This window comes from Dermacentor variabilis, unplaced genomic scaffold (genome assembly GCF_050947875.1).
Source record: "Dermacentor variabilis isolate Ectoservices unplaced genomic scaffold, ASM5094787v1 scaffold_12, whole genome shotgun sequence".
Taxonomy (NCBI): Eukaryota; Metazoa; Arthropoda; class Arachnida; order Ixodida; family Ixodidae; genus Dermacentor; species Dermacentor variabilis.
Window position 1 is genome coordinate 4,048,084 of NW_027460280.1, and position 27,002 is coordinate 4,075,085.

At 45.1% G+C, this 27,002-nt stretch overlaps 1 protein-coding gene across 1 annotated transcript in view; it reads left to right on the top strand.

Annotated features, from left to right (window-relative positions):
- The window catches only part of LOC142566336 (octopamine receptor beta-2R-like), a 537,631-nt gene that overhangs the window by 289,184 nt on the left and 221,445 nt on the right, over window positions 1–27,002 (top strand). The gene's annotated exons all lie outside the window — the stretch shown is intronic.

Below are 27,002 nucleotides of genomic sequence, written 5' to 3' on the forward strand. Positions count from 1 at the left end.
ATCGAGCGAACGCCGCTGTTGCCCGTGATTGGTCGGGGCCGCTGTGACGTCGTTGGCGGTAGTCGCCGGTCGGCGCCGCCGCATGTCTCCGTTTCAGAGCGTAGCACCATTCCTTTCTCTCTGGTAGCACGCGGTTCTGCTGTTCTGGCTTCATAGCTGAGTTGCAAGATGGAACGTTCTCGCTGTCTCCGACAGCTTGTATTGTCCCCGTACATGTTTGAACCCACAGCCGATACGGAAAACGATGGCGGCAACAGAGTCAACGACGATATTGAGTGTTCCAACAGCGAGAGCGATGTGTGCACCTTCTCGCGCGCTGGAAATCTTAGCTGGTACGCATGTTTTTTTTTTTTTCATGTAGCTGCACGTTGCAATGACGGGAGAAAAAATGCCCTAAAGTGTCACTGGGAACATGCTGCTGGAAGAATGCCGAAGCACTAACTTCTCATTAGATTTACACGGGTGCAATTCCGCGATGTCAAGCACCTTGCCGCTGCTTGTCTAAAGTCCCGTGGTTTTTTCAGCGTTGATACACGATCGCGAACATAAGTGCTGCGTTTCAAAGCGCGCACATGCAGTGCTGTGAGGTACAGTCATGGAAGTCGCTTATCTTACACATCCAGAGATGACCAGAGGTATTATATGTGCAATATTCATACTATGGTTCGACGACTTTGCGAGTGTGGCTCGATCAAGAATCGGTATGCGTGCTCCATGCTAGTGTTGACATAAAGATATTAGGCAGTCTTAGCACCACCGTGTGGTAAACACGATAACTGAACCGTACGTCGAATGTCACTAGGCAAGCCTACACTCCATTTGATACCTCAGGTGCATCGCTGTGGAAGCTACGCTCGAAGTCCGGTCAGCAAAATTTATTACTGCGCGCGTTTCCGTCTATGCTTCGCAGCGTGCCAGCGGCGTTTGCTCGCGCGAGCATGCACGTGAAGCTGCCGCGACGGGCTGCAATTAAAAAATACCGAAGAGAAATTTTTTTTTAAAGAACGTGTTAGCAGCCGTATAAGTACACGGATGGTTTCTATGGTAAATTCTTTTTTTTTTTCATTCCGAACTGAGCTTATATATGGAAAGCTTTCTGAAAAATCGGGTCAAGAAACACCGAACTTTTTCTAAGTGCGAACGCAGCCACTGCAAGAAGTATCTCAAGCCTCCACAGCGTTGCACCTGATGTATGAAACGGAGTATAGCAACGCTAGCAACAACGCGTTTTCGCATTTGTCGTAAGGCTATCCGGCTACGCTAAAACTGTGTTACCAGACGTTAATGGCTGCAAATGTTCGTATTTCTCCAGTGCATCAATGTGGGCCTAATGACGCTTTCATTAAACTAGGTGCACCTGCATGTGCTGCGTATTGATGGAAGATGAAGAGAACTGCTTGTGCTGCCAGGAGGTGCAAGAGATTAGGAAAAAACAGAAGCGCACGCAGTGCGTAACAAGTTCAAGACAATTCAGGACTGTGTGCCTCAGCAGGGCAGTACTGGAAGTGGCACTTGCCCAGAAAGGAGTCGAACCGGCTGGACAAGGCAAGAAGTTTACACACAGGTGTGAAAATGGTATGGCCAATGGAAAAAGAGTGATGCAAAAGCAATTATTTTTACAGGCAGTTGAGGTATATGCAGCATACCGCCAGTTTGTCTGGCTAGTATGGAAAAAGTTGGGAAAGAAGAACCGTCGAATTCTGCCAAGCTGTGTACTTGAAGTTGTTCGGGCTTCAGTCGCGCCGATTTAATTGGAATACCGATTGCCCGCATCGTTGTCAAGCTCCGATGATAGTCACTGTCGCGGGAATGGTCCGAGCACAGCACAGTTGATTTCGTCGGCAAGAACTTATCTCTCCTCACCGCACGTACCCACTGCGCTGCAAGCTTCTTTTCCTTCGGGAATTTGTGAAACACCACATCGTCTCGCCCGCCTGTGTTCGCGCAGCCGAATGCTGCACAGAACGAGGGCATGTTGGGCGCCCTTGGCTGTAGGCACTCACGCAGCACAGAAGGAAAGAACAGTTTACGAAAATCGCAAAACCAACGTGAGCGGCGGCGGCGGCAGATCTCTCGTAGCGTCGTTCAGTAAAGCGCAGGACGGAAAGAGGCATGCCAGCACATGTCAGCACGCCGGTCCGCAGCTCCGTTGGCTCGGTCTCCGCCCATGACGTCACTCTCGCCGGTTCTCTCCTCTGCCAACGTCCTCACCCGGCGCTCCGGGAAGCGATGGGGGCGTGTCCGCGCGGGTGATTTAGAATGCGATTTCCGCCCGTTATATTAACAAAACGAAAAAAAAAATTTCAGAACCGTAAATTATTAGGTCTGTTCTTCCCAATCCCAGCAATTCATAGAAATTGAAAACCGTTTCAGCTTCCCTTTAAATACCCACAGATCTGCGCGATCTAGTCCACAGAGCACGCCTATAGCGCATACAATACAAAGAGACCTGCGCGATCAGATCAAGAGAGCACGTCTATAGTACATATAACACTTGTGATAAAAAGACGTGGACCAAAGTCACCCGGTCAACATAAAAACAGCAAGGTGCGTGAAACAACCACTTACGATACAATGCGTAAAATCATGTGATGATAGAAGTGAATTTTCTTTATCCAACAATGAAACAGAAGGATGGCTGATGCATTTTTCTTTTTGTTTTTCAATCCAGTGTGCTTCCACAATTTTCCTCGCGGTTTGATTCCTATGCATATACAAAATGTCGGTGCTACTAAGACAAGGTGAGCAATCATGTTCTTGACAATGCATTGCCAAGTGCGTAATAGGGCGACCTTTCAGACTAGACAAGTGTGCCCGTAACCTCGTGTTAATGCATCTCGCAGTCTGCCCTACGTACGCATGACCACACGTCATAGGGATCTGATAAACAACGTTCTTCGCGCAATCAACAAATCGGTTCTTGCGCGGATGTTTAACACTACATTCTTTCTTTACATCATCCTTTCTCTCGAACTTATTTTTAACCTTAGAGCACACTACCTATTTTGCTTTTTGCCGAAAATACCTCTTTTACTTCGTAACTACCAGCTACCTTCTTAAGTCTGTGTGAAAGGCCGTGCACATACGGAATCACTGAAACCTTAGAAGCTATATCATTCTGTCTTCGATTCTTTGTGCATTGTTCTTTATCCTGTTTAAGTTTTTTCATTATACTAGCGCATGACGCCCTGACGACAGCGGGCGGGTAAAAATGTCATCACATTTTTTACGCATTTTATTGTAAGTGGTTGTTTCAGACGCCTCACTGTTTTTATTTTGAGCGGGTGGCTTTGTTCCACGTCTTTTTACCACAAGTTTTGTTATACGTGCTATAGACGTGCTCTGTTGACTAGATCGCGCAGATCTGTGGGCACTTAAGCAAGCGGTTCTTCAAAAATAAAACCAGCTCTTAGAAAGCGATCTTGCTTGTGTTGTTCCTAATCTTCGTCCCTGTTTGTTTGTGCACAGAAAGTTTTAACAGGAAAAATGACCAGTCCAAATTTTAACGCTTAACAAATAACAAGTATAGTCGCAAGAGTCTAGGAATAACTTTGCAAATGACCAAGTAACAAGTGGGAATATAGTGAGCTTCTAAGTGTAGTAACGACGGAAATACAGAAAGAGAAACAACATGTTCGTTGGAAAGGAAAAAAGAAACCGAAAAGATGGTGGAACAGGGAGATACGAGGAGCGATCGCCGAACGACAGAAAGCATCCCGAGAGTACAGGCAGCAAAGTAGGTGCAGTTTCCGTAGGAGGAAGTAGCCCGTAAATGGGAAATATACCGGGAAAAAAGTCTATGGTTGAAATACTTGTGCAAGCAAAGATAAAAGGTGAAAGTGAACGTTGGTTGTCACACATACGCGACAAAAAGAAGGCCGCACCTAGAATATTTTGGAACCTCATAAAATGATTAGGCAGGAAGTCAAAAATAATACAACAACGTAACCTAGACGAAGATGGAAATAAACTGGCAGGGGAAGCGGTACATCCGAAAAATAACAGCCCAATCTTTCCAACGCAATACCGAGGTTATATTTGAAAAAAAAAAGAACATGGAAGAGAACCAGATGGAAGAGGAGCTGGTGCTGAGAAATATTAACGGGAAGAAAGCCGAAGAGAAAATTCCTAGAAGCACAGCCACAGGGCTAGACGAGGTTTCCGTTAGGCTGATTAATGAACTAGGACGAAAAAGTAAGGAAGCTCTGGTAGAATAAGTAATGGAAAAAACTTTAAAAGATAGAAGAATGCCTGAGAGTTGGCAACAAAGTACAATGAAAATAATTCAAAAAGATAAGGGGGAGAAAGAATTCACTCGTATAGATTGTTGACCATTACATCGGTAATATACAGGTTAGCAAGGCAGGCAATCAGATTAAAGCTGTAAGCATGCCTAGAAAATAATGGCAGTTTCGGAGAACTTCAGAATGGCTTCAGAATAGGTAGGCGTTTGGATCATAACTTTTTTGTTCTTTCAGTGTATTGAAATATGAAGAGCATAAAGCGCACCGTTATATATGGCCTTTTAGACATTACAGGAGCGCATGACAACGTAGACCGCAGCATTTTGTCGGATATTCTGCAAGGGGAAGGCTTACGCGACGATTGTCTACAGCTTTTGAGAGCGATTTACCTAGAAAATACCGTTTGCGTTGAATGGGAAGGAGTGAGGAGCGAGGAGTAAGTTGATATCAACAATAGGCTGAGGCAGGAGTGCCCTTTATCCCCACTGATGTTTATGATGTACATGGTGAAGATTCAGAGGGCGCTAGAAGGAAGTAATATTGGGTTTAATCTCTCATTCAAACAACCGGGTACAGTAGTAGAGCAGCAGCTTCCAGGTTTATTTTATGGGGACGGCATTTTGTTGCTAGCTTACAAGCAAAGTGATTTGAAATGTCTGGCTAATATCTGTGGACAGGAAGGCGAGAATTTAGGTTTGAAATTTAGCGTTAGAAACTGAGGTGTTATGGTATTCAATGAAAACAGTGAACAGACAGTGGTAATACAGGATCAGGAAATACATCGGGTAAAAGAATATAGATATCTTGGCATATACATAAATGAAGCCAATAGATATATGGAAACACAGGAAAAAAACGATAACAGTAAAGGGGAAGAGAAATGCACCCATAATGGGAAGCACAGAGCACTATGGGGATACAATACATACGAGGTGCTCCGGGCTATGTGGAAAGGTGTAATGCTTCCAACTTAATTTTGGAAATACGGTTGTTTGCTTGAAATCCAAGGGTACGATCACTCTCGATGGCAACCAAAGGTGAGTGGGTCGCCTTTAATTGGGCGCTCACGGGAAGACTACAAATTAAACTGCGCAGGCTGTTATGGGCTGGACAAGTTTTGAAGTGAGAGAAGCTCACAGTAAAATTAATTATGAAGAACGACTGAGGAATATCGAAGAAAGTAAATGGGCTGGCAGAGTGTTCAGATATTTGTACAGGAAAAGCATTGATTCACAGCGGGGGAAAAGAACTAGGCAGCTTACCAAGAAGTATACAACCTGTATGATGAGCAAAATGGCAACCAAGAACGTTAATCGGAAAGTCAGATAGGCTGAGATAACCTCTTGTGTGGCGCCAATGCAGAAGAAACCAGCTATGAGTGACTACTTAAGAGGAAAAGAAACAGTTCATGATAACTTAAAGGGAAGCTCATTACTTTTTGAAACGAGATCACGAAGCCTTAGAACACGCACTTATAAAGCGAGATATAAGAAGGAAGAAGAAGCATGTACTTGTTACGGTAAAGCTAGGAAAACGATGGAGCACTTTTTATTAGAATGTGAAGATATCTGCCCAGTGGCCGATTTAGGCACCTCAGGCTTTCTTGAAGCCCTCGGGTTTAGCGAGAGCAGGGGGAAAGTAAATATGTCCGCAATAGAGATAAGTTGGAGGGGGTTGGAAGATTGTTGGAAGGAAAGTAGGGAAGCGACAAACCATGAAGGCGTACAAAAACAAACTTCCGAATAGGCATTCATAGAGTTTAGGTATGGGAATTCCTGATGTTTTTTTTTTCCTGTTCTTCCTTTTCCTTTTTTCAATATAGGTAGGACATGAGACAAATTAATAACAAGAGCTTGGTGGTGCGTCCCAGCTTCCAGAGGGGATAGCACCCATTCATCCATCTATTGTCGCAGGTGCACTCGCTTGTTTCGGCACCATGCTCTGCTTCTTCAATACCGGCGTGAAGTGCAGCATCCACGATTCATCGCCAGTAACAATGCGGTCCAGGAATCTTTCACCCTCCTCGGCATACCGTTGTAGGTAAAGCAATCATCGCCTTTGGATATCCACCCACCGATATGATACCTTCCGTTACCCTAAGGACCCGTGAATTTTCCCATACAAAAAGCTCACGGGAAAAGCCGCACACGCCGCTCCGCTTTCATCGTTGCATCCACGCGGCAAAATTTGTCGTCAGTCGGCGACGCAGGCGGCCTCTGCGAATTCTCACTGTCATGCAAGTCTTCATTGCCTTTTGCCACCTCGCCACCATCTCACACTTCTCAAAGCGACACGCCTTTCCCCATACGTGGGTGCATTTCCCTGTCGATTTCTATGGGCGTTCGGCCCTTGCTGCATAGAAAACGAATCACGCTTGGTTGTTCGTTACGCCGTGGATGTGTGAACCACAACCGCCAGTTTCAACAACTGACAGTAGTGCCGTGCCGCGGCAGATAAGGCTGTGCCGCTCCAAGAAATGTCCACCGCTCAGAATGGATATGTGGACTTGGAATTTACGGCCGTACATTGCCTAAAAAAATAGGGGCAAATACATTCGGATTCGCCCTGCTACTATCCATCATTTCCTAGTCGCAGCACCAGGGTTTGCTCATGCAGTTGTTGGAAGTGCCGGGCGCTCTCTGCACGCGTGTATGCCTAGACTGCGCGCTGCAAGAGTTTGTGCGTTCCAACCATGCAGATAGAACACAAAAAAGGCCACACGGCGTTCTGCATTACGGAAAGCTGAGGCACCGCTTCCAAGCGAATGAAACGCCCTTTCTATGAAGTTGTTGTATAGATAATAGCTGCTAACATTATTGAAACAGCGACAAAGCAAAAAGGAAGGGTCTTCTGTAGGCGGTACATTTCTAGAAATAGTTTTCGGCATGAATTGAGATTCGGACAAAGAATGGACACAGACACGACAGGCCTTGTCTGTATTCTGTGTAAAGACACTGAAGCCACCTGTCGACAACAGTCGAAACCCACTCGCAGAGATTGCGCGTCGTTATGTCTCGGCCACTCCTGCTTGTTTTCTTGAGGAATAAAAAAGCCTATGTTTATCACTGCTGAGCATCTTTGGATGCTTGCAGCACGGGCGAGGTGGTTAGGTTAGAGCACACTGTTCTTGCCTGCTGCTCTAGGTTAGACTGCAAGCCGCCTGGAGCTTCGTGAGGAAACCAATTAAAGGAGCACTGTCTCCGCATTGTTTGCTACGGTGCCGGGTGTTTTTTACGTTACGAGGCCAAAAATTGCGTGTCTCCAAAAAACCTGCTTACCTGCCTTTCTTTATCGCAGGATATTCATGTGTTCGTTAACTTGTAACTAAGCAGCTCACCAGGTGAGCGCGTGCAAGTGGCGAGATTGCGTCGATCGAGCTGCGCTGTCCCGACAAGTTTAGCTCCTCCAGCAAAACTCAGCGGGGCAAATTTTTATTTCTCTATTATTTATTGAACAACACGTCCGGCTTTGCTTTGGGAGCCGAGCAAGGAGAGGTACATACATTACATAATTGGATACAGTTTTCCCTCAAGCAAATGAAAGCTCAAAGGCATAATAAACAAACAAGCATTTTCTAATATACAAGTCATTACAAAGAGAAACGATGATGCCATCACACTTGCGGACAATAGGAAAGGCGTAAGGAAAAGAAGCAGTAGAATATGTAACAGAAACAAGAAACAAACTATGAACGCATGACACTACGCGCACTCCTGCACTGCAGAAAGCGGTAGTGGTTGAGTGGACCACGCTTCGCGGAAGGGCGTCCCATTCGTTTCGTTTGTTCTAATAGGCTGCATTAAAGTTGTTCTGCAATTCTTACCTCTTGTCTGTCTCGATTCATTAAATTGCACCTATAGGTGTCAACTCTAATATTAGTGCTGCTGTTAGCGATGTTATGCATTGTAGGCTCATGCACATGTATTCACCGCTGGTTTGCAATTTCTGGAAGCTAGCCTCCCTGCAATAGCCATTCTCTAGAACGAGGAAGACAGGGAGTGAATGAAAGGTTGAGCAATCTAATCCGTCAGTGTATCATTCTCAAGTGAATGAGCAGTTCATAGATCAGGATAATTTAGCTCTAAAAACTGATAAAAATGTTGAATTCCTTAGAAGTACAGGATCCGTACTTATTGAAAAACTCGCAAGGCCTTGTGAATTTTCTGGCATCAAATAGTACAAGCTACAGTTGGGGATTCAGCATAGATGTTCAAGATCTCTACTATTCCTTACCGCATGGGCCCCTAATGTGCAGTGTTAAAGATTGCATAACAAATGAGAATGACGAGGTGTCATTCGGAACATGTGCGGCATGGGCGTCGAATCCTTTCTTGAACTTCTTCATTTTTATTCAGCGAATACACATGTAGGATTCTGTGGTGAAACGTATATACAGGCAAGGGGTGTGTGCATCGGGTCAAAGGTAGCTCCCATCCTAAGTAGCATTTCTTTGGGAAGCATAGACATGGAGTTGGCCAAAGATTTAGTAGGTGTAGTAAATAAGGTATACAGATATGTCGATGTCTACTTGATTTTAGGCTGTCATGTAGACAAGGGTGCTTTCAGGAATAGGGTTGTAGAAGCGTTCAATTCTCTGGGCAAGGACTTAACATTTACTTCTGAAGTACCGGTAGATAATAAGCTACAGTTTCTTGATGTCAGGTTAGAATTCCTACCGGAACATGTGTGTTGGTCATTCTCACCCCGAGCTGGAAAACCGCTAATGAACTATGCCTCAAACCATTCCAGGCTTTTGAAAAATTCCATAGTCATTTCATGTTTCCGGTCAGCGTTGTTGAATTCATGTCACCACACTGTAAAGATTGCATTTTTTGAGCAAGTTGATAGGTTGAGAAAGGCTGGGTACCCGATCGCGGTGATGCTAGCGTTGTGCGCTAGACTAATAAAAAAATTTATAGGGTTTTACGTGCCAAAACCACTTTCTGATTATGAGGCACGCCGTAGTCTACGACTCCGGAACTTTCGACCACCTGGGGTTCTTTAACGTGCCCCTAAATCTAAGTACGCAGGTGTTTTCGCATTTCGCCCCCATCGAAGTGCGGCCGCCGTGGCCGGGATTCGATCCCGCAACCTTGTGCTCAGCAGCCTGACACCACAGACTAAGGAAAAAAAAACTTAAACAGGATAAAGGACAATGCAAACAGAATCAAAGGCAGAAGGATGTAGCTTCCAAGGTTTCAGTGATTCCGTATGTGCACCGCCTTTCGCACAGGTAGCTCGTAGTTACGAAGTAAAAGTGGTATTTTCGGCAAAAAAACAAAATAGGTAGTGTGCGCTTTAAGGTTAAAAAAAATTACCGACGATTACGTGACTTCCTAATGCGAAATTTGAGCGCAGCAAATAAGCTGTTTCACCTTTTCGATAGATTGAGGCAAAGAAATCGAGCAACACATGTATGCGCTATCACAGAATTTCTTTTTTTATTTTTCACACGTATTCCTTTAACAAAGACGCCACTAACAGTTCTTGACAGTCATGAAGGAAGCTTTGTGGTCGGAGAAATAGACTGATATATGTTCGACTTGGTACACCAATGCTTGATTCTCAAAGACGAGATCTATACAAGTGCCTCGCGAGGTTGTCACAGCCGTGGGACGCGTTACGAGCGAGTGGAACGGGATGTTCTCCCGCATAAGTGTTAGGAAATTGCTGTTTGTCTTTATGTCAAGCCGCCACCGATCTGGCTCTCTGATTGCCACCGCACAGGGCGAACGGCAGCGGCAATTTCGGCTCGGGCGGTGCACATATACAGATCCGCCGCCACCGATCTGGCTCTCTGATTGCCACCGCACAGGGGTTGCATTGGAGGAGGAGCGAAGAAAGGAATTAAGTTCGAGCCGGTGCTTTGACAACCGGAGACTCGCAGGAAGAGGGGGGAGGGGGGCGGCGTGTACACCCAGCGGCAAACGATGGGGGCAGAAGCGCGCGCAGCAAGCGGACAACACGATAAAGGGAGGAGGGAAGAGATAGCAGCGACTGACTGATGCCACTGACGCCGATAGTGAGTCAACCCCAGCTGCGGAGTTGGTTTCAGGGACAACGCCGCCGATGCCGACACAAACAATATGATACCCTCGCTTCCGCAGCGCTAAGAACCAGGTCTAGCCGTGGGAAGGTGGTCACGTATTCGTCGACGTGCCGGGGCCTACGTGAAATAACCGGCGCGTCGGCAACTGAAGAGCACCCTATCCGCCACACAAGAAGAGGGGGGGGGACCCTTTCCTCCTCTTTCTGCATGGCGGCGACGGTGTTCTATGCAGTCACGTTATCTTGACTCTCTAGCGGCGTCAGCGGCATCCAGCGGTATCAGTCGGTCGCTGCTAGCGCTGGGGGGATGAAAGGGGGGCGGAGCTGGTTACGAGGCCGACGACAACGCCGACGACGACGCGAAACCCAGGAACGGACGCCAAAGAGCTGCGCTCTAATAAGTTCGAAAGAAAGGATGATGTAAAGAAAGAATGTAGTGTTAAACATCCGCGCAAGAACCGATTTGTTGATTGCGCGAAGAACGTTGTTTATCAGATCCCTATGACGTGTGGTCATGCGTACGTAGGGCAGACTGCGAGATGCATTAACACGAGGTTACGGGCACACTTGTCTAGTCTGAAAGGTCGCCCTATTACGCACTTGGCAATGCATTGTCAAGAACTAGATTGCTCACCTTGTCTTAGTAGCACCGACATTTTGTATATGCATAGGAATCAAACCGCGAGGAATATTGCGGAAGCACACTGGATTGAAAAACAAAAAGAAATATGCATCAGCCATCCTTCTGTTTCATTGTTGGATAAAGAAAATTCACTTCTATCATCACATGATTTTACGTATTGTATCGTAAGTGGTTGTTTCACGCACCTTGCTGTTTTTATGTTGACCGGGTGACTTTGGTCCACGTCTTTTTATCACAAGTGTTATATGTACTATAGACGTGCTCTCTTGATCTGATCGCGCAGGTCTCTTTGTATTGTATGCGCTATAGGCGTGCTCTGTGGACTAGATCGCGCAGATCTGTGGGTATTTAAGTAGGTGGTTCTTTAAAAATAAAACCAGTTAATATATAAATTATGGGGCTTTACGTCCCAAAACCACTTTCTGATTATGAGGCACGCCGTAGTGGGGGACTCCGGAAATTTGGACCACCTGGGGTTCTTTAACGTGCACCTAAATCTAAGCGCACGGGTGTTTTCGCATTTCGCCCCCATCGAAATGCGACCGCCGTGATAAAACCAGTTGTCAGAAAGCGCTCGTCCTTGTGTTTCTTCTGTTCTTCGTCCCTGTTTGATTGCGCAAAAGAAGTTTTAGGCTGAATCTGTTCCAACTAGGCCGACTCGCAGTTACACTTTTTCATTCGACATTCTTGTTAGAGATCATTCCTCTTCCTCATCCAAACATTAAAGCTCAGATGATTCTTTGCTCATACTTAATACCAGTCACTGTCTAGTAGCATAACATATATGTAGCCATATTTTCTAGTGCGCATTGCCATGTGCAATTCCTCTCCTGAAATAGCTGATGCGGCATTGGCGTGTGTCTTGCATTAAGCTTTGCACCGTGTGCTACGTAGCATTAAACTTTTCTTAATGTTTCTGGCTTTCAGTGCTTGCATGATAGAGTGGCTTCTTTCTTGAATGCAAGTTTTCTGATTCTCATATTTAATTCCTAGTCTCGTTCAGTATTGCTATTCGTGCTCGACAGCCTGTGTTTTTGCGCAACCTACATTGATTTATTGCGGAATCTTGTTTCGCTGCTGTCCGACTTGGCACTCGTCACCGTGTTACATTTCTCGTATGTGGGAGCCTGGTCAGTTGCATTGGGAAACAGTCTCTCGAGGCAAGCACGTGCTCCTGCAGTCGGCAAAGCGACATAGACTCCCTGTTTACACGCACCGTGATTGATGCTCTCTGTTGCGTCCTTTCCTGCTGCTGCCGTGTGCTAATTTTGCTTGTGGCCTTCCTCAGCCATGACTTGGCGCCAACAGAGACTATCATACGTTATTACATGGTCCAAAGTACATGAGGTTGGTATCCACATTCGTGAAAAGTGCCTGCAATGTGGTCATTCCCACAAAACAGACTATGTCCATATTGGGAGCAGGTGGTGCACCATGTGTGAGCAACACATTAGAGGCCACTGAAAGATCCAAAAGAAACATGCAGGTTGGAAAGGAGGTAACGCTAAAATGCCGGGTAGTTCATGCTGCTGTGTTGGCTGTGGCAGCAGATGCGTGCGTCACCTGATTGATTGGCAATGCAACTTACAGCAACTGTCGATGCAAACAGGTGAGACAGTGTCCAGTCTGCTTGCGTCGATGGTTGTCATTCGTTACTAGACCGCCATGTGCGACGAAGGCAAGCACTATGCCTGAAGTTGGATAGCTAAATGTGCTGTAAGTGACCCGTAGTGCGTGAATGCTCACTGTTGTCATGTAGATCTTAGCCAACGTACAGTGTATTGTCTCAACCTTATGCGGTGATTGAATGCAGAGTCTCATTTGATCATAGTCACCTTGTTGTTCCTTCGATGTGGCGGCCTGGTCAGCTGCATTGGGCCGCAGTCTCACGAGGTAGCCATCTGCACCGGCAGTCTACACAGTGACAATGACTATCAATTTACACACACCGTAATTGGTGCTCCACGTTCGACCTTTCCTGCTGCAGCAGCGGGCAAATTACGCTTGTAGGCCTTCGTCGGCCGTGACGTGGCGTGAAACAGACCGGCATACGTGATCACATGATCCGAAGTTTACGAAGTTGATATCCACATGGGCGGAAAGGCCTGCAAAAGTGGCTGCAAAATGGTGTTGCCCACAAAAACGACCATGCCCATGTTTAGAATGTGGGGTACCAAGTGCGAGTTACACATTATCGGCAAGCAAAAGAACAAAAAGAAACGTGCAGGTTGGAGAGGGGGTAACGCTAAAATGCCGGGTAGTTCATGTCGCTCTGTTGGCTGCGGCAGCAGATGCCTGCGTCACCTCATTGCTTCGCAATGCAAGTTACGGCGACTGTAGATGCAAACAGGTGGGGCACTGCCAATTTGCTTGCGCTGCTGATTGTCGCTGGTTACCAGACAGCCATGTGCGACGACGTAAGTGAGCTTCTCAGTGCATCTCGAAATGCAAATTTTGTTTCTGCTCTTGTGCGAGAAGGTGCGCTGCATTTCTTCTGCCAATAAAGTTGCACGTCCTGTTCACTCACTTGTGGCTTGTTTGTATGGGCGTCAGTAGAGGCTCTTTCGTCTCCTGGCAATTAGAACACGGCAGCCAAGGAAATGAGGCATGCCGCATAAACAGCAGGGCGAGAACGGCGCGTACCAGCGCACGCTGCCGAAGAAAAGCGGCCATATTGGATTTTGCTCTAAAAAAAAAACATCACTTCCGCTTCCTTGTTGAGCAACGGCATCTGGCGTCCGCCCCGCTAAGTTCCATGCGCAGCCGCTGCTTATTTTCCTACCACTACGGAAGGTACAGTTTCGCTTCTCTAATGTTGGTTCTTTATTCTATGCGCACACGCTACGCCACTTTGGCGAGAACAAAAGCGTCTACAGTTCGTCTGTGGTTCGACGCGCTGGCGCAGCTAACATAGGCGGACGCGGCGAACGCGCTCCGACGCAGCGCCGATAACGTCGGACTATGAACGCCCTTTAGCAAAACTAAGCCAAACAGACTTTTCGCTCGTTATAACTAGGTTTCCAGCGTTCAACCTTAGCCATTTCTTTCCCTCAATTTTGCAGTGTTGCGCGCGCTGCCTGCCCCGCACTCTTCTATTCGTTTTGGTGCCACTTCTGCACGAGTGAAAGGTTCTCGATGCACTCGCTATTTTGCACGTGCAGGCATCGTGCAAACTCTCGATGGCAGACAACATGGTGCCATGTTAGCTGAATAATGGTCCGCAGTTTTAAATATATCCCGTTTTGTTTACAACAGTTCCTATAGCTGGAAGAAGATAGTGAGGTACAAGTTATATGGTTGAATGTTTGTGAGGGCAGGTTAAGAAAGTCGTACGACGCGTTGAATTGCTTTGCCCTTACAAAAAATTTTAGTAACATTGAATATACCATCTTTAGACATTCATGATTATATTGCTCTTAGCGTTACACTAAGCGCAACATAACCATGAACGTCCACCAACTAGCCCCGTTCATTGCTTTACTAAACGTCTTTAGACAAATGTTACAGAACCTATCGACATTCAATAAACCGCCTTTAGACACCGTAACAACTTCCTAGTAACCTCCTACCGACTATTGGCGAGCGATATTGAATTGAAAGTATAGATATAATATTTCGATCGAATTCTTGCCGACTGTTTATTATAGTATGTTTGTAGATTGTGTCAACTGTGAAGCGACTAGTTATTAACCACGTTTATACATCGTAACAACTTGTTAGTAACATCCTGTCGACTATTCGCAACAGATGTTACTAGCAAGTACTCACCTACGGGACAGAAACCTGGAGGCTGACGAAAAGGGCTCTACTTAAATTGAGGACGACGCAACGAGCTATGGAAAGAAGAATGATGGGTGTAACGTTAAGGTATAAGAAAAGAGCAGATTGGGTGAGGGAACAAACGCGACTTAATGACATCTTAGTTGAAATCAAGAAAAAGAAATGGGGGGGGGGGGCATGGGCAGGACATGTAATGAGGAGGGAAGGTAACCGATGGTCATTGAGGGTTACGGACTGGATTCCAAGGGAACGGAAGCGTAGCAGGGGGCGGCAGAAAGTTAGGTTGGGCGGATGAGATTAAGAAGTTTGCAGAAACGACATGGCCACAATTAGTACATGACCGGGGTTGCTGAAGAAGTATGGGAGAGGCCTTTGCCCTGCATTGGGCGTAACCAGGCTGATGATGATGATGATGATGATACTAGCAAGTTGTTAGGATGTATAAAGGTGGTTAATAAATAGTCGCTTCACAGGTTTTAGGAAGTACGTAAAAATTTGGTTCAGAAATAATTACTTTTGCAATTATATATTGCAAAAACCTTTTATGAACAGGCATAATGGATGTTCTACATCAAGAATATAAAATGCATTTGCCGTGCAGGCAGACATTCTCGAAGTGAGCTTGTCACTAAACATGTTAGATTTCCACAAGACAGGATGTAGTATTATCAGTGCATTCATATGGCCAGGGCCTCTATCGCAAAAATAAATATGCCAACAGTAATAAAAATTTTCTACATATGTTGGCAAAGCTTCTATTATAATATGCTATTATAATCAGGTTAATATCTATTTTAGCACGAAAGAAAGCACTACCCTAAGATAGCATTGAATTCGCCATGAAAATAGTTTTGTTGAAAACTGCACAAAGAATATTAATATGCTTCTTTGTCACAACGTACTGAATATGGCGTTGACCGTCTTGGAATCCACCGGATACTTCTGTGGAAGGCAGTTGACGGCCGCGCAAAGAAGGACCTTCATTCAACCTCTTCTATTGTAAAAAGAGCTTTAAGGAGGCCCCTCGCGAACTGCAATCCTGAATTTTTAGCATCCAGGCGCAGCCTCTTCAGCAGCCCCTTTTCAACGTATAAATCGTCACCGATGTCTACCTGTGAAACAATAGAACAAACACACATTCATTTTATACACTTTTGATCAAGGAATGGCTAGGAAGTAGGGTAAGGTTTGCAAAAACGGCAGTAGCTGCTTCTTGCTGATTCGGTTTAAAGAAGAAAGCAGCCTTACATATACCATGCATGCATTGTGCTGAGCTGTGCACCTTCACCTAAGACTAGAAAGTATTGGGAACTTCAATACAAAAGAAAGACATGCATCTGCCTAGATCTAAGCAAATGTGTGCCACCCCTTGACATAGGGTGAGATTTGGTGCTGTTCTAGCCATTAGCAGACATTGAGAGCTTCAAGCCTGATTGAGTAGTGGGTCAAGGGTCAAGCTCAGCTCGATTAGTGATGCACAAGTGCTCTAGAACTATCAAACAAGATGCACTTGTATTCGAATACAATTGTCTGACTTCCCCTTGCAGACTTGCAATTTTCAATTTACTGACTGCACTTCGGTGTGAAGATTTTGTCTGACAAAGTGCATAAACCACATACAGAAGCAGCATTTGAATAGTTAGCATAGCTTTTAATAGTTAATGATACCTTCAATTTAAAAAGTTCTGTATATTGGGCCTCAACAAACTAATTTCATAAAAGGTTTTGTCAAGGTAGAAGCACAGAATTTTGTGGCCATTAGAACACACGTGAAATGAGTTAATTAATACAATTAATACTCAAAATTAAACTTTAGACAGGTCATCCTAATGAGGAATAGATGCAAGCGGTTTGTACATGCCACATAAGCATATAGATATCAAAAATAGAGATTAGAGAAAACCTTGGCTTGGAGGTACATTAGTGCAAGCAGCCATGCCCTCGAGGAGACATAACTTCTTTTTCTGTAGACTGAAATTAGGCTCGAGTATTTTATTGACACATATATGTGCCCATGCATATATGTTATCTCTCTTGTAAACCTTCTTTATGTATATGTAAGGTGTATTTGTAACATCTCATTATGCACAAAATCAAATCCATACGAACCCGACAAGAAGCTAAACAAACAAGACAGCAATCCCAGTGACAAACCATGCTAAACCAACCAGACAACCATCCCAGTAACAAACCGTATCAAAAATTTTACCGACCTTTTCTGACCTTTGAAACATAACATGTGTATATGAGTGCTATCCACATTAGGGTGATGGGCAACTTTAAACAATGGCTACGCTAACATAAGAACGATGTGGATAACGAAAGAGTGGCATCAAATGCTTTTTCAGAGCATGCGCCAACGACTAAACACATTAGTGACTGGATGAAGTGTAGCATAATCGGCCAGGAAAGAAATTGAAAGCCATGTCTCTACCCGGATTCCCTAGAGATGCAATCAACTGGACTCACGCTCATCGGAAACCAAGGAACCCTCCCCCGTCTTATGCTAAAACTTCTACTTGCCCCATTGTGAACAAGGCTTCCATATGGAAGCCGAAATGTATTGCTTTTACTGTTGTATTCGGTTTGTCCATGCCTTTCTTTGTCATGTTTCATACCGACCAGACAGGCTTCCGTAAAACTCTTGATGACACAACTTTTGTGTAAAAGCATTGCTTAAGGCACTTTTGCCTAAATCATGTCCTTAGACCCGCCGTGGTTGCTCAGTGGCTATGGTGTTGGGCTGCTGAGCACGAGGTCGCGGGATCGAATCCCGGCAACGGCGGCCGCATTTTTGATGGGGGCGAAATGCGAAAACACCCGTGTGCTTAGATTTAGGTGCACGTTAAAGAACCCCAGGTGGTCAAAATTTCCGGAGTCCTCCACTACGGCGTGCCTGATAATCAGAAAGTGGTTTTGGCACGTAAAACCCCAAACATTATTATTATCATGTCCTTAGGTGGTAAAACACATTTTTATAGATACTCTAGAGCACGTTATTCACAGCACGAAGCCTCAATTCGCGATTCTTAAAAAAAGCAATTTCGATAGATTAATATAGTCTATAGGGAGTATATCAGGCATAATTACTCAAGCACCCAACTATATTTAACTCAGAGGAGGCTGCTTTAGCTAAGTTCATTAAACTGGGGGCACTTCCACCAAAACATAAAATTCGTGATCAGCCACTAGAAATCCTGAAAATGGCAATAGGGTAAAATAATTGCACATTACACAAATGAATACTACCGCTCGCAAGGTAGTACGCAAGGTTTGTGCGCACCTCTGTGAATGCACACAGATCAGGTGCTTTATCGTCGTGCTGTCCAGCTACCAGCAGTTCAGCAGGTTCCTGCGGGATGTGGGGATAACTCCAGAATCCGCATAGCCTTAAATAGTAAGAAATAGTAAATTTATTGCACTGTGAACCTGAAAATTTTTGATTTACCAGTGTCATGTGGAACTGCAAAGAGAGCCTCCCACAGCCAGTTGCATGAATCTGCGTCCGGTTGTTCAAGTGTCTCTTTTTTATATCTCAGGAGGTTACACTGCTATTTTTTTTACAAGTGAAATTTCGGGAAGGAACGAAATCTGCAGCAACAACAGACTACCAGGTCAATGAACAACAAAACTCAAATATGTAGTAAAACATAGGGCATTGCATTAAAAAGAAATGTTGAGCACATGAAAAGCATTCTGAAAGCTAGGCCGCGATTCTGTAGCGATGCTATTCGTTTTCGCCATTTGTTGGCGGTCTGACCGACGCCCCGGCCCGTGCTGAACAGCCGACCGTTAGCGGTGGGTGACAAGAGTGGCATAGAATCGAGCGGTAAGTATCGCTACAAATCGCGGTCCTTAATTTATTACGCACTGCCCTAACCTACGATACCAAGAGCCGACATCCCGTTTTTATGATTTGGTTGGTCTGTCTTTCTTAAAAGCCGGCGTCTGATTGAAATCCCTCGGTTAAAAATAAACCTCGTTATTATAATAATATCGGCGTATACCTGCCTATATAATGAACAACTTCTTGCCAGGGAACTACCGAACGAACAGCAACTTTCAGTGTTTTCATAATTGTGTGCCCACTCAGACATAGCAATGAAGGCGGGTAGCATATATTTCACAGCAGAATACACGTGCGCTTTAACATCAGAGGCAGCTTTCGTGAAATTGCTTGCTAAATGTGCACAACAACATGGCCAACCTACGATCAGAAAGTTCTCTGATCTAGCTAGTTACACAACGCTCATTACGTAAACCATAAGCTTCAAGAATGCGCGCAAGTGCCAAACTTGCTTACCTTTCAAGACTTAGCAAACGCTCCTTCGGCTCACAGGTTCCGTGGCACCGACGTTTTTCTGGCGCAAGCACTGTAGAAATTCCAATGAACTGCAGCTCCACAAAAGCACAACCTTCAACAAAGTCTTCCATACACTAGATTCGATACACGAGAGCGCAGGCAAGCAGCTCGGCAAAGCAAAGGCAGCTCGGACGGGCGCGCGCCGTAGCAGGGCACTCACTGTCGATACACATGGCGAACTGATGGCGTTAGACGAGTCCGGAGGGTTTGCGATGGTTAGTGCACACGACAGGAGCACATTTTGTCTAGGCACTTGTAAAATAGAATTCAATTACCGTCTTACTGCAAGGAGCATTCAACACAACCAACGTGGCATGTTACACAGAACACCTATATAAAGTTAGAGAAGGGAAACTGTACCTTCCACAGTGGAACCGAAATAAGAGTAGCGGTGGCGTTGTGAAAATATGCGGCCGAGAAATGTAGCTGACAAAATGAAAACTAACATCATCATTATTATCATCATCATTACGTAGTGAGCAATATGGCCGCTACAGTAGCGGCTGGTGGGGTTCGTTGCGCTGCTCGCTCGCTGGTTTTGGGAGTTTTGCTGCCGCTTTCCGGGCGGTGTTCGTGTGTACTCTACTATACAATGACTACAGATGCCTTTATTATATCACCAGGTGACTGAGAGGCCTGAACTGGCGAAAAAAATACACGATGAGCAAAACGTGAACAAGGTGAATGCAGGAGCCAACGTTTCGACAAGTGGACTTGTCTTCTCTTCTTCAAGGCGACGTATGCCTTCCTCGCCACAGTATACATAGGTGGGGTTCTTCTAAAGGGGAGAGGGTGTGAGGCGGGAGGATGCGGAAACGAGGGAAAATGTGTTAGCGTGGCGAATTCACAACAAAGGAACGCTGTGTAGAAGGTAAAAGCCAGGGCACCGCCTCCCTCCTCCCCCCCCCCCCCCCGCGCCCACCCCGGTTTGTCAACGCACGCGCGTTAACCGGCGTGTCAAGGGCGTCTGACACGCCGGCTGACAAAAAAAAAAAAAGGGCGGGGGATCCACCAAGAAATCAAACTAACTGTTCTTGCTTATAGTTTGAAGTTTAGCGTAGCGAATAGATTCTAAAGCTCCCTTTGAAACGTGTACGCCTATTGGTTGCAATGTCTTAATAATAATAATATTTGGGGTTTTACGTGCCAAAACCACTTTCTGATTATGAGGCACGCCGTAGTGGAGGACTCCGGAAATTTTGACCACCTGGGGTTCTTTAACGTGCACCTAAATCTAAGCACACGGGTGTTTTCGCATTTCGCCCCCATTGAAATGCGGCCGCCGTGGCCGGGATTCGATCCCGCGACCTCGTGCTCAGCAGCCCAACACCATAGCCACTGAGCAACCACGGCGGGTGGTTGCAATGTCTTGAACTTATGGATAAGGTATGATTCTATGTATTTTCTTTCTCGTTCAGCACGGAATTTTAACTGTAAGATGTAGAGTTTAAGTTCATGAAACTTATGACCTGGTTGGTTGAAATGCTCGGCGACGGCTTTGGAAAGCTTTTTAGCTGTGTCCGCGCGATGTCCGTTTAATCTGACGTTCATTGACTGTCCTGTTTCACCGATATATTGTTTCTTACAGAAAGACCATTCAAGCATATAAATCACATACGAACTTGTACAAGTGAAGCTAGATTTGACTTCATATGTATAAGTATTTGCGGTGCTTTTAATTTTATTGTCACTTTGAAGGTGCCTGCAGGTTTTGCACCTAGGGCGACAACATGCTTTTATTACGGGGGAATGCTGTTGGCTGACTTTTGCGTGCACTAACATGTCTTTAAAGTTGTTGTTTCGGCGATAGGTATCGCTGGGTACATCCGAGAACGCTTTCCGCAGACGCTCGTTACTTGATAATATTGGGTGGTATTTTCTTAGGATGTCGTTTATGTTTGGGAGTGCATTAGAATATTTTGTTATAAAGGCCGGCGGTCTGTCAGATTCTAATGTGGGCTGTCTCTTCGCCAATTCCGATTGTCTCCCCAATCTTGACGCGGCATCACAAGCTCTATCGAGAGCAACTTGGGGATAGTTCCTTTCTGCTGGCGTTGATTTAAGGTCATTTAGGTGGTGGATGCAATCGTGGTCTTCGCTGCCGATTCTTCTTATACGTATCGCTTGTCCAACAAAAATTCCTTACTAGCAATGTCGCGGTTGTTGACTGTTGTAGTCTAAATATTGCTGGCTATCTGTAGGCTTCCGGTAAAGTGTCGTTCTCAGTTTTCCGTTTTCTATGTAGACCGTCGTGTCCAGGAAGTTGATCTGACTAGGAGAGTGGTGAGCAGTAAATTTAATACTCAGGTGAAAGCGATTGAAATGGCTAATAAAGTCGGTTAAGGCGCTTGTGCCGTGTTCTCATATCATAAATATGTCGTCAATGTAACGAAGATAGGTGTGGTGTTTTAAAGGGTAGGATTTCAGCAGGTCTGCTTCAAGCTGTCCCATGAAAATGTTCGCATACGTGGGAGCGAATGGCGTACCCATGCTAGTGCCGAAAATTTGCAGGTAGTGTATAGAATCGAATTCGAAATAGTTGAGCCTGAGAACTTACCTAAGGAGCGATAAGTAAACTTCAGGAGCCTGCGCTTAGGGATTGATTGCGAGGGATCTAGAAACGGCTTCAATTCCTTCACTCATGGAAATGTTGGTGTAAAGGGCAGAAACATCCAAAGTGACTAGAATAGCGCGGTTGGAAAGGATTTGGTTGGCGTTGATGCCGTCGATAATTCGAAGGAAGTGCGGCGTGTCTTGAACGAAAGATGGGAGGGTGGTGGGTATGTCTGACAGGTGGTGATTTGAGAATTTAGATAGTGACTCAGTAGTTGTGTTGTTATTAGACACAATAGGCCGAGCTGGGATTTCTGCTGTAAATATTTCTTCGACCGGAACTTTATGTATTTTAGGAAGAAGATAAAAGCGGCCTGCTGTTTTGTTCTTGGGCATCATGAAGCGATATTCAGATTGCGTGATTAGTTACCTGGACAGGAGCTCCGCTATTGTGCTTATCACAATATTGCTGTAATCTAAAGTTGGGTTAGAGTCGAGTTTTCTGTAAAGGGTGTGGTTGCTCAGTTGTTTAGAGGCCTCATTCTTGTACTTTTCTATAGGCCAGATTACGATACTGCCGCCTTTGTCTGCTGGTTTTATTACAATATCATTCCTTTCCGCAAGTTCTTTAAGGATTTGGTGTTGAGTGGGGGTCAAATTTTTGCGTTTCCGGCAATGCCGCGTTGACTCTAGAATTTCCTTTGATATCAGTTTTAAGTGTAAATCGAGGTCTGGGCACTGTTCGGTTTCCGGTGTCCACATGCTAGGTGGTCTAAGAGAGTCTCTATCTTCTTTTCCTACATCTGGTCTACCGAAAAAGAACTCCTTGATGCGCATGCGTCGTGAAAACTCTGTTACATCTTTGTGGAGTTCGTATTCGTTTACTGTGTTGTTCGTCGGACAAAACGTTAGACCATGTTTCAGGAGGTCAACTTCTTCGGGGCTTAGACTCTGGGATATGTCTACTACATTGCTGCGGTGCTCTGGATGCTCGCCTGTAGGACTGTCGGTGGAGATACGTGCTGCAGGCGTTACATTATTTTCTTTGGGTGGATCTGCAGCTCTAATATCTTTGCGCTGGTATTTGTCTAGTAATTTTTCCTCCTTAGTTTGGACGAATTGTTTAAGTTCTCTTCTTTCCGGTTCAGTTAACTTTATGCTGTCGAGTTGATCAGAGATTATCATAAGTTGTTCTTTGCAGTGTTCTTCGAGAATGTCCATAAGGGAGAGCGATGCATTTTCTAGGACAGCATTCCACTTTAATAATAGCCTGGAGGGTGAAGAACCGAGGGCGCATCTAACCTTAATTCTGAGATCTATTGGGATTTTCCTCTGTTTAATGCAGCTAGTGTAAGTTTTTAGGTGAAATCTGTAATTTGTTTGTTTGGCGACGAGTTTGCGGTTTTGGAGGAAAGGGCGAGATTTGTTGTTGCCTGTGCTATCCCTAGTGCATGGTAGTCATTTCTGTTTGGTTCAGGCAGACTTTCGGGGCGAAAAATCTTCAGGTGGTGTCTTTTTTCACTTAATTTTCTTGTCGAGGCCTGCACCGATGTCTGTCTGCGTATCGGCTTGCTTGTTAATGTATGTAGCTGTTTGCATGAAGGCTTCGCGGGTGGTAGGGGGCTTCCGCATGCACGGATGTTGTAAAGGTGGTGTTGGTTCCGCGTCCACCGTCTGTGTAGATGCTTCTTGGGTTCTAGCTTCGGTGGAACGTTCGTGCGAGCTGGTGTTGAAAATTTCAGGCGTGTGTTTCTGTGTTGAAGCTAACTGGGACGCAGGATTTATTGGTGTTGTAGGTTACTTCGATTTAAAAGAGTTCCTGAGCCTGTACTTGATGTTGTTAGCCATTACCTTGACGCCAAAAAAATTGGGGTGAAGTCCGTTCCGGGCGAGCAGAATGTCGGGGTCATGGTGTATTTCAGCGTGGTGGACGACATCGCCGTTTTCGTGTTGGTTTCCAATGTAAGGAAGAAAATCATTGAGCTTACGTTTCCCTAGTGCGTGAGATAGGAGTGTAGGTATGGCTAATGTATGGTGAGTGTATGGAATGTAAAGCTAATGTATGGTGAGTGTTGGCCTGGTGGAAAGTGTTCGTGCATGTGCTTGTAGTGACTGTCTCCAATTAGTGCTGCGTGTGAAAAGGAAAGCAGAGGGCGATCACCATGTTCCTTCATCTTCCGTCGGTAGAAATCCAGAGAAAAGACGGGGAATGCGGGAGATGGAAATTCAAGACGATGAGCAAAACGTGAACAAGGCGAATGCAGGAGCCAACGTTTCGACAAGTGGACTTGTCTTCTTCAAGGCGACGTATGCCTTCCTCACCGCGGTACATGTAGGTGCTGTTCTTCTAAAGGGGAGAGGGTGTGAGGCGGGAGGATGTGGAAACGCTTTTCCCAGACGCTCGTTACTTGATAACATAGGGTGGCATTTTCGTAGTATGTTGTTTATGTTTGGGAATGCATTAGAATATTTTGTTATAAAGGCCGGCGGTCTGTCAGATTCTAATGTGGGCTGTCTCTTCGCCAATTCCGACTGTCTCTCCAATCTTGACGCGGCATCATAAGCTCTACCGAGAGCAACTTGGGGATAGTTCCTTTCTGCTAGCGTTGATTTAAGGTCATTTAGGTGGTGGCTATAATCGTGGTCTTCGCTGCAGATTCTTCTTATACGTTTCGCTTGTCCGCCAAAAATTTGTTGCTTGCAATGTCGCGGGTGGTGACTGTTGTCGTCTAAATATTGCTGGCTATCTGTAGGCTTCCGGTAAAGTGTCTTTCTCAGTTGCACTCCCAATGCACTCCCAAACATAAACAACATCCTAAGAAAATACCACCCAATATTATCGAGTAACGAGCGTCTGCGAAAAGCGTTCCCCGATGTACCCAGGGTTACCTATCGCCGTAACAAGAACTTTAAAGACATGTTAGTGCACGCAAAAGTCAGCCAACAGCATTCCCCCGTAATAAAAGCATGTTGTCGCCCTATGTGCAAAACCTGTAGGCACCTTCAAAGTGACTATAAAATTAAAAGCACCGCAAATAGTTATACACATGAAGTCAAATCTAGCTTCACTTGTACAAGTTCGGATGTGATTTATATGCTTGAATGTTCCTTGTGTAAGAAACAATATATCGGTGAAACAGGACAATCAACGAACGTCAGATTAAACGGACATCGCGCGGACACAGCTAAAAAGCTTCCCAAAGCCGTCGCCGATCACTTCAACCAACCAGGTCATAACTTTGATGAACTTAAACTCTACATCTTACAGTCAAAATTCCGTTGTGAACAAGAAAGAAAATACAGAGAATCATACCTTATGCATAAGTTGAAGACATTGCAACCAAAAGGCATAAACGTTTCTTCGGGAGGTTTAGAATCTATTCGCTATGCTAAACTTGAAACTACAGGCAACAACACTTAGTTTGAGTTCTTCGCGGATCCCCCCCCCGTCCCTTTTGTTTTTGTGAGCCGGCGTGTCAGACGCCCTTGACACGCCGGCTAACGCGCGTGCGTTGACAAACCGGGGTGGGCGGGGAGGGGGGGGAGGGTGTCCTGGCTTTGACCTTGTACACAGCGTTCCTTTACTCTCAATTCGCCACGCTAACACATTTTCCCTCGTTTCCGCATCCTCCCGCCTCACACCCTCTCCCCTTTAGAAGAACAGCACCTACATGTACCGCGGTGAGGAAGGCATACGTCGCCTTGAAGAAGACAAGTTCACTTGTCGAAACGTTGGCTCCTGCAATCACCTTGTTCACGTTTTGCTCATCGTCTTGAATTTCCATCTCCCGCATTTTCCGTCATTCCCCCTCCCTCCCCCAAAAGGAACACGTCAGACAAGTAACTCATTTATTTATTTATTTACCCTCAGCGCCACAGAGGCATTACAGTTGGGGGGTTGTACAAAAGAAAAAATATCACAATGGCAGTCACAATGACGATGCAAACACTTCATTTTCAGTAATATTAACAAGAAATGAAGATAAAGCATTCCATTCTCGAACAGTGTGAGAAAAAACGACATCTTGAACATATCGGTTCTTGACCTGAATTCACGCACTTTATCGTTATGATCAACCCGCTCGGATCTGTACTGTGGATGAAAAATGTACTTCTCCCTAGGAATAGCAATCTTATCGTAATATATGCTATGAAAAAATTTAAGCCTTAGCTTTCTTCTTCTTACTTCAAGGGGTTCCCATTCTAATTCCTGTTTTATGCAAGACACACTAATGTATCTACTATAATTCCCAGAAACGTAGCAGGCCGCTAAGTTCTGGATTCTTTCTCATTTTTGTCTGTCAGTCTTTGTCAGCGGGTCCCATACAGTACAAGCATATTCCAACGTGGATCTAATATACGTTTTAAATAGTAAATTCCTAGAGTCTTGCGGAAGCATTCTCGTGTTACGGCGCAAAAAACCCAACATTTTGCAAGCTTTCCCAGCAACATAATCAACATGTCGATGCCAACATAGTTTTGAGGTGATGTACACACCTAAATATTTATATTCGAGAACAGTTTCCAATAAGTGGCCGTTTATGTTAGAGACGTAATTAGGCACATTCTTTTTCCTCGTGAAACACATGTGCACTGTTTTTTGCAAATTTATATTCATGTGCCACTGTTCGCACCACCGGTGCAATGTATTTAGGTCTTCCTGCAAAGCAAGCGAATCCTGGGAATTTTTCACTTCTCTGTAGACCACACAGTCATCAGCGAAGAGTCGCATGTGGGAGGTAATATTCTCTGATATGTCACTAATGAACACAAGAAAAAGCAACGGTCCCAAAAGTGACCCCTGTGGGACGCCTGACGTGACGGAAGCTTCATTTGATTTGGCTCCGTTTATTGTGACATACTGACACCTGAGACAAAGCCGGCAATATCATTACTAATATGGATGAGATAGTTCAAGTGGCTGAGGAGTTCTATAGAGATTTATACAGTACTAGTGGCACCCACGACGATAATGCAAGAGAGAATAGTCTAGAGGTATTCGAAATCCCAAAGGTAACTCCGGAAGAACTAAAGAAAGCCTTGGGAGACATGCAAAGGGGAAAGGCAGCTGGGAAGGATCAGGTAACAGCAGATTTGTTGAAGGATGGTGGACAGATTGTTCTAGGGAAACTGGCCACCCTGTATACGCAACGCCTCATGACCTCTAGCGTGCCGGAATCTTGTAAGAACGCTAACATAATCCTAATCCATAAGAAAGGGGACGCCAAAGACTTGAAAAATTATAGACCGATCAGCTTACTGTCCGTTGCCTACAAACTATTTACTAAGGTAATCGCAAATAGAATCAGGAACACCTTAGACTTCTGTCAAGCAAAGGACCAGGCAGTATTCCGTAAAGGCTACTCAACAA